The sequence below is a fragment of the Chelonoidis abingdonii genome, chromosome 3 (genome assembly GCF_003597395.2).
Source record: "Chelonoidis abingdonii isolate Lonesome George chromosome 3, CheloAbing_2.0, whole genome shotgun sequence".
NCBI lineage: Eukaryota > Metazoa > Chordata > Testudines > Testudinidae > Chelonoidis > Chelonoidis abingdonii.
The window spans coordinates 186,234,629-186,244,762 of record NC_133771.1 but is presented as its reverse complement, the minus strand read 5'-3'; the positions used below and the strand labels follow the sequence as shown (position 1 = coordinate 186,244,762).

Below are 10,134 nucleotides of genomic sequence, written 5' to 3'. Positions count from 1 at the left end.
GGTATTCCCCTGGATTTCAGATCCGTACGTGGATTGTAGCGGTAAAAATTCACGGGTGCCTATGGTACGCATGTTACCCCGCGTGCTTTTGGCCCGAGTGTAGTTTGGTCTGTTCCCACAACGTTTTCCCGGAGACCAAACTGACAGCACTCCCCGAATCTAATTAATCTATGGTTTTTTATACCAGTTCATTTTACTGGCTGTAAATCCATGTGAGCGCAATGTAACCCCTACCAGGTGATCAGGCCAACATGTCCCCATAACTCCCAGATTACACTGCATAGGCACCTCCTTTTGGGGACATTGGGAGCTTGCTATAGTGCCCCAATTCCCCACATTCATACACCGTCCCCTCATTCCGGTTTCACCCCTGCCTGGGGCTGTTGGCCGGCCCCCCACCACCTTCCAAACCCCCCAGGTCCTTCTGGCCTCGAGCCATCCTTCACTGTCCTTCTCCCGGTTTATAGTTTTTCTGAGTTCTCGCACAGTCCTGGGACGTTGGTTTGGGTGTTCGTTCCTGGTTGCCGTGTCTCCCCGCTTGGAGTCGCGAAGTTCGCTGGGCTGCCAGTTGTCTTTCACGGGGAGACAATCATCATAGGATAAGGGTCAGTCTACCCACCAAGTCCTGAGTCCTGTGGTAACCCCCGCATATTTACCGGTCCAATATTAGTACCTCCTCATCTCCTCAGAGGCTATGGCTTCAGGGCGCAGCATTTCCCGCGTGCTCAGGTGGATTCAAGTCAAACAATGCATTCGGGGGGTGTGCTTGTCTTCCACATATCGCCATTCACGGAAACCCTCTGCGGCTTGGTAGTGCTGTTGTCCTCCAAAACCTGGCCAGGATCTCTGCCTTTAGCTGGAATAGTTTGCTGCAGCTTCGTGCAGACATATTGTCGTAATAACCTTCTGGGCTTCCACATGGAATGGGGCAAGGATACCATGACCATTGTTTTGGGGCCGGCCTCCCGCAGGGCTGTTCTCTCAAAGCCAGGAGTATGCTTCCACATCATCCTCCCTGGTGTTTTTTGTATAGTAATGGCTGCCCGTATGGGTCCGGGTCCCTTCACCCATGGTGATTCTGTTCCATAAGTCTTCATCTGGCTTATTAGGTCTCTCAGCAGGCTCAGTCCTGAAGCAGCCTGACCTCAGCAGCAGCTGATTAGTCTCTTGCTGCATCTAGTCCTCTTGTTGGGCGTTGCCGACCCTGGTAGCCTCCTGCGGGCCGCGGGCATGTATAAGGGCTTGACCACGTGTCCATCTTAAGGATGGTTTAGGGTTATGTCTCCCCCTGACTATGTCCCAAGGCGCGCAGATCCACCCCTGACCCCCGTGTGGGCAAATTGCCTCGGTACTGTTCTCTGTCTCGCGCTTTCTCTTCTCTGGCGCGGTAGGTTCAGGCGATATTGCTTTGCTCTGAACCAGTTCTTAATCACTCCCTAGTGTCCTGGGAGGAGGGAGTGGAGAGGGAGAGACTGGGCGCCGCCCTCTACTCCAGGTCCACCTTAGTGGCGTCTGGGGTTGTGTCGAACCACTTACTAGCGTTTCTTCCCCTGGTTACTTCCCTCTCATACCCGTCATCTTGTGAAGGGCTTCTCGCCTCTCTTCTATACAAGCCTGGTGCCCCTTACTTAGGGTTTCTGTTGGGCTTCCCAAATCCACTGCAGCACTCCTCCAAACCTTCTATTTCTCTTGGACAACTCTTCTCCTCTGCAATCTTGCACTCTGCTCCATCCACCTTTCTCCTGCAAACTACCACACCCTGTCTGACTGAAGCAGGGGTTTATATCCCATGACTGGATCCAGGTCTCTAAACGGAGTTCAGGTTGCTCTAATTGGCCACAGCTGTTCTAGTTAATCTAAAGCAAACCTTCCTCCCTTGGCAGGGAATAAGGCCCCCTGCTAACACTCTTATGCTGCCCTCTGGCCATGCTGTATCACAGCATACAGACAGCAGTATTTTATATTCAGCAGAATACATTGTAAATCAAGCCTTGCTAAATCTTATAACTAAAAGAATTCATACTGGGGCTTCAGGCCCTCAACATTTCTCTAATCTATTTATCATAGAGACAATACAAAATCCTGTCTCTTACTACAAGCTTTATAACAGGTCCTAATTGTAATGCATATTGGAAACAGGATCCCAGTCTCAGACGGTCATTCCTTGCTATTATTCAAAAAGGGTGATGGGCAGAATGAAATCAAAGTTTACATCAATTCTTATAGTACAATTAGTACAATTATAAAATCCTGCTGTCTATTTGGCCATAAGTGTGTGGTGCTCACTTGTCTCTATCTACTTTGTAAGGGATACGGCAGGATAGGATAGTAAATAATTATTAAAATTTATAGTATTATTATAAATATAATATTATTATTTCAGATCAGTGAGTTTGGACGGGGTCCCAAATGACAAATGCACAGAGATCCATATGACGCTCTCTATTCAACTTCTCGATGGTAACTGCCGGTGGGGTGGCGTATTTATATGCGAAGGAGTGGGTAAGTGCGCGCTCGCATGTCTCATGCATAATTATCAATATTATAATATGTGCTTCTGAAAACATAATATTTAATATTGTCAACTTTTATTGACTGATCATTATTCTTGGTGGAATTCTGGTGCGATTTTAAAATTATACTATTATTTCTCTGTTTCTTTCCTGGAAACTCACCGCAGACTGGCAGCCAATGGCTCACGGACCGGCACCAGTCCATGGACCACCACTTTGAGTAGCACTGATCTAACGGATTGCCAGCTCAGGCTAGAGCAACAGGGAAGTTCACTTGTGTGTGACTATCAAAGAAATGCTAAAAAGTCATAGGGTGTTCAAGTCAATTCACTTGTTAGAATAGATCAAAGGGAGATGTTGAGTATATTGTTTTCACCCATCTGCTATCACCTTACATGTAGTTACATTATGTATACCCTGTAATTAGAAAATCCTAGATCAAAAGTGTGTTAGTATTAGGATGAGAATTTACTTAATACTTACTTAAAACTTCATGAAAACTAATGAAGAATTTGTTCTCGCTATTACATTGTGTTTACATTACGTTTGCCCATCACATGAGATTGGAGCTTTGAAAATGTAAAAGACTGCTAACTTCGAAGCATGGGTCATTATGTTCAACAGTGTAAGCTCACAAACTCAGTTTGCATTTGGTCAACCAAGGAAGAGCCCAGCTGTGAATGAAAACACTGGCCAAATTGCCTTCTGTGGAAGAAGTTATAATAATGAATCCAGGGATGGATCCTATATCTCTGAGCTGTGTTTGACACTTACAGGGAACATTCAAGACACAAAGACAGAGATCCTCAAAGTTATTTTGGGTAACTATGAGAGACTTCTGGAAAACCAGCAGATTGCTACATCTCTGCTATCACTTTGAACTTACAAATTTTGATTCACCTGTTAAAATATTTTATCTGCTTTACTCTCTCGATAACTCTCATTTCTTGTTCTTAGCTAATAAACATTGAGTTAGTTTACTAGAGAAATTGGCTGTCAGCGTTGTCTTTGGTGTGAGATCCCAGAGTATCCAACGATCTGATGTAAGTGACTGACTGCTTGGGGTTGGGAGTAACCTAATGAGAGGTGATTGTTGGTTTTAAGAACTTTTCATCACAAAGTCCAGTTTGGGTGGTAAAGAAGGGTTGGAGAGCCTAAGGGGACTGTCTATGGCTCCATAGTAAGACTAATATGTTAATCCATGAACGCACAATTGTTATTGGCTTGGTGAAATCTAATTATAGAACAGGGGTCGGCAACCTATGGCACGCGTGCCAAAGATGGCACGCGAGCCAATTTTTAATGGCACACGGCTGCCTGCTGCCTGGGACTCCGAGTGTCATTAAAAATCCTGCCGACGCGGCAAGCCGCGGAGTCCGCGATCCCGTGCCTGAGCGCTGGCCTAGCGCAGCAAGCTGCTGACCCCTGTCCCACATTCCCCCAGAGCCCCGCTGCTGCCCGCGCAGTGTTCTGAGGGCTGGGGCTGCGTGCTCCTGCGGGGCAGCATTTGGCTCCCTGGGAGGGAAAGACGCTCCCCGCTCACCCGGAGCCCTGCCGCCGCGCGCACAGTGCTCTGAGGGGCAGGGCGTAGCAGGACTGCGCGCGGGGGGGTAGCGGTGGCAGGGCTCCGGATGAGTGAGGAGCCTCAGGTAAGGGGGCCGGCTCTGGCTGGGGGCGGTTGGCTGGGGGGCACTCAAGGGACAGGGAGCAGGATGGGGTGTAATACTGGGGGTCGATTAGGGCTGGGGTCTCTGGAGGGGCAGTCAGGGGGAAGGCAGGGGGTGTTGCGATGGGGTATGTGAGTCCCGGGGTCTGTTTGGGGTGTGGATAGGGTTCAGGGCAGTTCAGGGGCCAGGGAGCAAAGAGGGTCTGGGAGCAGTTAGGGTGGGGGGGTCTCCTGGAAGGGATGTGTTAGGGGACAAGAGGTGGATGCGGGTTGGATGAGTCAGGAGTTCTGGGGACTGCCCGTGAGGTAGGGGTGTGGAAGGATTGGGCAGGCAGGGAGCAGCCGGAGGGGTTGTTATGGGTCCAGAGTTCTGGGGATCCTGTCAGGGGCGGGGAGTGATTAAGATAGGCATGGAGTCCAGCGGGGTCGTGTCTGGTTGGGGTGTGGATAAGGATTTGGGGCAGTCAGGAGATAAGGGCATGGAGGCTTAGATGGGGGCGGGGGTCCCAGAGGGGTAGTAACGGACAAGGACAGTGCGGGGGTGGGCATTCTGGGGTCAGTCACCCAGCGCTCTGCCCTGAGCCCTGATTTCCCCCACACCACCCAGCCCTCTGCCATGATCCCTGCCACCCCACCACACACCCAGGCCCCTTGCCCTGCACCCTGTACCACCCAGCTTTCTTGACGCCTGCCCCATGACCCTTCAGCCCTGATTGCACCCCCACCACATCCCAGCCCCTACGCTGACACCCTGCACCCCCCTCACGACATGCCCCTAGCCCTCTCTCTGGAACTCTTGCACCTCCACATCCGCCAGCCCCCCGCCCCGACAACCCATGCACCCTGCATCCCCACCCCACCCTGAGCACTCAAACGGGAGCCCGTGCACCCGTCACTCACATTCCCACCTGCACCCTCCACCACATGGGAGCTGCCCACTGGTAAGTGCCCCCACACCCAATACCTCCCTGCCCCAACCTTGGAGCCCCCTCTTCATTTTAGCTCCTGGCCCGACCTTCCCCCAGCCCTGTGCTCAGTCCACTCCAACTCTCAGTCGTGCAGAGAGAGAAGAGAATGGGCCAGAACCAGGGAAAGGTAGTACCACTGTAGTGTGGGCAGGGCCGGGACCCCAGGACTGGCTTGGGCTGAGTGGGCCGGCAGCCGGATCTGCTGGCAAGAGCCGGAGGATGGAACGCCTGAAGTGGCAGTGAGCGTGAGCCGCTTAGCCCACTGCGTCTGAGGTCCCAAGCCACCAGCCCACAACAGCCCGCTGCTTGCTCTGGGGTCTGGCTGCAGACCCTTCCCAGCTGGCGGTCCCGGCCCCAGCCCACTCAGCTCATTGCCGCGCGTAGGTGAACGAACCCAGACCAGCAGCGGGCTGAGTGGCGCGCGCAGGTGGCGTAAGCATCAACATTTTACTTATAATTTAGAATTGAGCTCTAAACATTTTGAAAACCCTGTTTATTTTACAATACAACACTAGTTTAATTATATAATATATAGACTTGTAGAGAGAGACCTTCTAAAAAACATTAAAATATATGACCGGCACGCAAAACCTTAAATTAGAGTGAATAAATGAAGACTCGGCACACCACTTCTGAAAGGTTGCCGACCCCTGTTATAGAATATACTACCAATTTGGAGTGTCTGCCCTGTTTTCTGACAGTCTGACCTCAGATTGGCACTCTCAGTTGTAAGCCATGCCAGACAGCGTGACACTCTTACCAACAAAAGTTGGTCCAAGAAAAGATAGCACATTCACTATCTCTCTAATATCCTGGGACTGACACAGCTACAACTATACTACATACAACTAAAGAGATACAGACAGGCAGCTGTTGGGATTTTCAAAAGTGCCTAGGTTATCCTGGATATCCTGTGTAACTACATGTTATAACTGAAACTCCTAAAGAAAGATGTTGAAAAGGAAATAAGAAAAAACATAGAAAAACATCTTTTGCATCTGTAAACCTTAATGCAAGAAAAGGAAATGATACCATCAAGTGCAAGTCTATCAGGAATTCAGGAGCAGCATTTTCAATTGCAACCAGATATTGGCTCAATTAGAAGAACTTAATTAAAAATGGAAGTTAGTGAGGTATTTCTATCATGAATGCTAATTTCTCATCTGCAGAAATACCCGCAGATGAGTCTTGAAATTCCCTGAGATGTGGGAGAGTGGCTTAGAAAGCCACCAAGGAGGCGAGGGCTTTGGCCTCCCAACCACATGATGGATCCCAGATGTTCAAGCCATCTTAACTTTCCAATTATTATCCTGTTTGCAATTCAATTTTAAATTTTATATTATCTTCTTATCCTAACATTACTTACTCTATTAATCAATGTTCTCCTGCACATATTTCTCAATAAAAGCATTCCCACTGCATTTATTCAGCTTTCATCCTGATATCATAAATTAAGTATATACCCGGCGTAACGGAATTTATGTTAATTATTTTTATGCCTAATTTACAGATGGCAAAGTGAGGCCCAATCAACAATTTATCAAGCAGAGACATCCGGTTGCTGAGCACGCAAGTAATTCTGAATCAGATGACGGCAATGTAAATGAAACCGAAGTACTGTCAACAAAAAGAATTCGTACTAGCTTTACTCAACTATATGACTCTTCATACATTCAGTTTGGTTTTGTAGCCACGAATGATGGTGGGATGCCAAAACCACAGTGCGTTATTTGTGGAGATGTGTTGGCTAATGATGCAATGAAGCCTCAAAGCTCAAGAGGCATTTAAATATAAAACATAATGAAATTAGTTCAAAGCCAAAAGAGTTCTTTGAAAGAAAGCATGTTGATTGAAAAGGCCATCAGAAACACATCTTTGAAGTGTTACACATAAATACTTGTGCTTTGTGAGCTTCTTATAAAGTAGTGCTTCGCGTTGCTAAGGCTAGAAAGCCACACACAATCGGTGAGACAGTAGTGATAGGCTGCATTAAAGATGTCTTCATGGAAATGCTGGGCAAGCCAGCGGCAAAGAAAGTGGCTCAGGTTCCACTTTCAAATGACACTGTAGCTCGACAAATTCATGATCTGGCTCACAATATGGAAGATCAGCTCATAGGACAGATTAAATTAGCAAAGTGCTTTTCTTTGCAGCTTGATGAATGTACAGATGTTGCTAATATGGCAATTCTGATGGTGCATGTGCACTTTGAACATGAAGATGATTTGAAGGAAGAGTTTTTGTTTTCTGCTTCACTACCAACAAAAATAACTAGTTCTGAAGTGTTCAAGACTGTGAGCGACTATACTGTTAACAAATGTGGGTTGGATTTCAAGTTTTGTGTAGGTGTATGTTCTGATGGCACTGCCGCAATGACAGGATGGCATTCTGGAGTGGTTACCCAGATTAAGGCGCTTGCACCCGAATGCAACTCAACACACTGCTTCCTTTTCCGAGGAAGTCTTGCAACAACAAAAAATGTCAATGGAACTAAACAGTGTGCTCAGCGAGGTCATAAAAATTGTGAACCATGTAAAGGCGAATGCTTTAAATTCAAGACTATTTGCTGCATTATGGGATGATATGGGAGCTGATCATAAATAGCTCCTATTGCATGCCGATGTACGTTGGTTATCAAGGGGAAAAGTCCTGTCAAGAGTATTTGAGCTCTGAAACAAGCTTGCCGAGTTTCTTCAGGACAAAAAACCAAATTGATCACAATTGTTCCAAGATGTGGATTGGATAGCCAAGCTGGCTTATTTGGCTGATATCTTTGCCATCTTTAGTGATCTCAACACCTTCATGCAGGGAAGGATGGCTTCATGTCTTAGAATGGCAGACAAGATTGACGGACAGAAATGAAAGCTAAAAGCGTGGAAGAGTTGAGTGTCAAGAGATTGTTATGACATTTTTCACAACTTAGCGACAATCATTGCCGATGCAGGTGAAGACCTTGATGTTACATCTCTACAAAACATCATCAGTGAACACTTGACAAATTTGGCAGAATGTTTTGAGTTTTACTTTCCAGCAGAAGAAGATCCATGGAAAGGGACTGGATGGATCCAAAATCCATTTATTCCATTGAAAGATGACTTCACTTTCACTATGGAGGATAAGTTGTTGGAGCTGGCTGCTGACGAAAGATTGAAGATGAGTTTCAAAACTATAACATCACTTGCTTCGTTTTGGATAAAAGTGAAAGCAGAATATCCTGAGCTTACTGAAATTGCTCTGAAAACTCTTCTCCCATTTCCTTCAACATACCTCTGCAAGACTGGCTTCTCAACCATGAGTGTCATTAAGACACAGTACAGGAATAGTATAGATAGTCATTCTCCGGGTACGTCTACACTGCACGATTATTTCGAATTAGCTTAAACCGATATTACAAAACAGATCTAATAAAATCGGTTTAGCGCGTCCACAGTGGGATCCCGAAATCGATTGTTTGCGTCCAGTGGTCCAAGAGCTACCATTCGATTCAGGACGGTGCACTGTGGGTAGCTGTTCCTGCAGCTATCCCATATGCCACTTCCGTGTTGAAAGCAAAAGTGCTGAGGGGCAGAAAACATTTCCACCGGGGGGTGCGGGTACAGGCCTCACCCCTCCCTTTGGTGAAGGCGCAGACAACCCTTTGGGCCTTTGCGCGGAGTGCATTGAGCAAGACGCCATAGTGCACACTGCAATCTTTCCCTTGTTGCACGTGTGGTGTGGGGGGATAAACTGAAGGAGCGTCCTGAACCAGCGCCAGACACGTGTTTATGGAATTACTACAGACATGGACTCAGCCAGAATCAAATAATTTCATGAGACTGCTGTGACTGTGGGATAGTGAGCCCTGCAGATACCCCCTCCCTCCTTCATGAGCGTCCAGTTGAGTCTCTGGCTTAACCGTGTACGCTGCACGCAGCGCTGGTACCTGGAAGTTTTTATTCAAACGCTTTGGCATTTCGTGTTCTTAACGGACTGGGATACAACAGATTTGTCTCCCCATATCAGAGCGAATCAGACCTATATCCCCGTACGGTCTATGGCTGGAGCTTTTTTTTTCGATTCAAAGATTCTGGAATCGCCAGCCGGCTACAAGCTCCACCACGCGGCAAAGCAGGAAATGGAATCAAAGTCGCGAGGGGCTTTTCCCTGTTTACTGCCGCTGCATCCGATTCGATGCTGTCCAGACGGTCAGTGCTGGGCATCTGGATGCCCGCCCAGAGGCCAAGACGTCGACGTTCCTCGTCCACACGAAACCCTAATACCGAGTTAGTCGCTATCTAATTAGCGCTACTCATCTCGAATGGGAGGAGTTCCGAAATTGATTTTAAGGAGCCGTTTTAAACTCGATAATTAATTGACGACGTCGTGTGAACGGATACAGCGTTAAATCGGTATATCGGCCATTAAACCGATTTAAAGTCGCAGTGTAGACCTGGCCTCCATTGCATGTCCTCAATTGAATCATGACTGGATAAGCTGACAAAGAAGAAGCAGGCTCACCTTTCACATTAGTAAAGGTTAAGGTTTTAACATGCCTATTATTGTGTTAATAATTTTTTCATAATATCTTTGTTAGGAGACTTTGCTGGTTTGATTTTTTAATATTTTTTTATTTGTATTGTAATATTGTATTTGTTTACAAAATAAACATAACATAAAAAATGTCTGCCAACTTTTATTTTATTCATTATATTGTTTCCGATATAAATTAATATTACTATGAATGTTCAAATAATATTTTCTTGGATCGTAAACGAATAATAGTCATTTTCTACTATCTGCACAGACACAGAGCCTTTCAGTCAGTCTTCAATGTATTTAATTGGGAACATCTCCATGTACACTACACTCCCATTCCAATTAATACAGTGAAGAATGTTAGTTTTTTCTGATCTGATGTGCTATGTGCCTATGTGAAAACAATAATAATATGGCACAAATATGGTACCGGTCCCTGGCAAATATGGTACCAGCCCCTGGCACATTGGGG

At 46.7% G+C, this 10,134-nt stretch overlaps 1 pseudogene; it reads left to right on the top strand.

Moving 5' to 3' along the window:
* Window positions 1-2,432: 2,432 nt before the first annotated feature.
* Window positions 2,433-9,656, top strand: LOC116823293 (SCAN domain-containing protein 3-like; annotated as a pseudogene).
* Window positions 9,657-10,134: the final 478 nt, after the last annotated feature.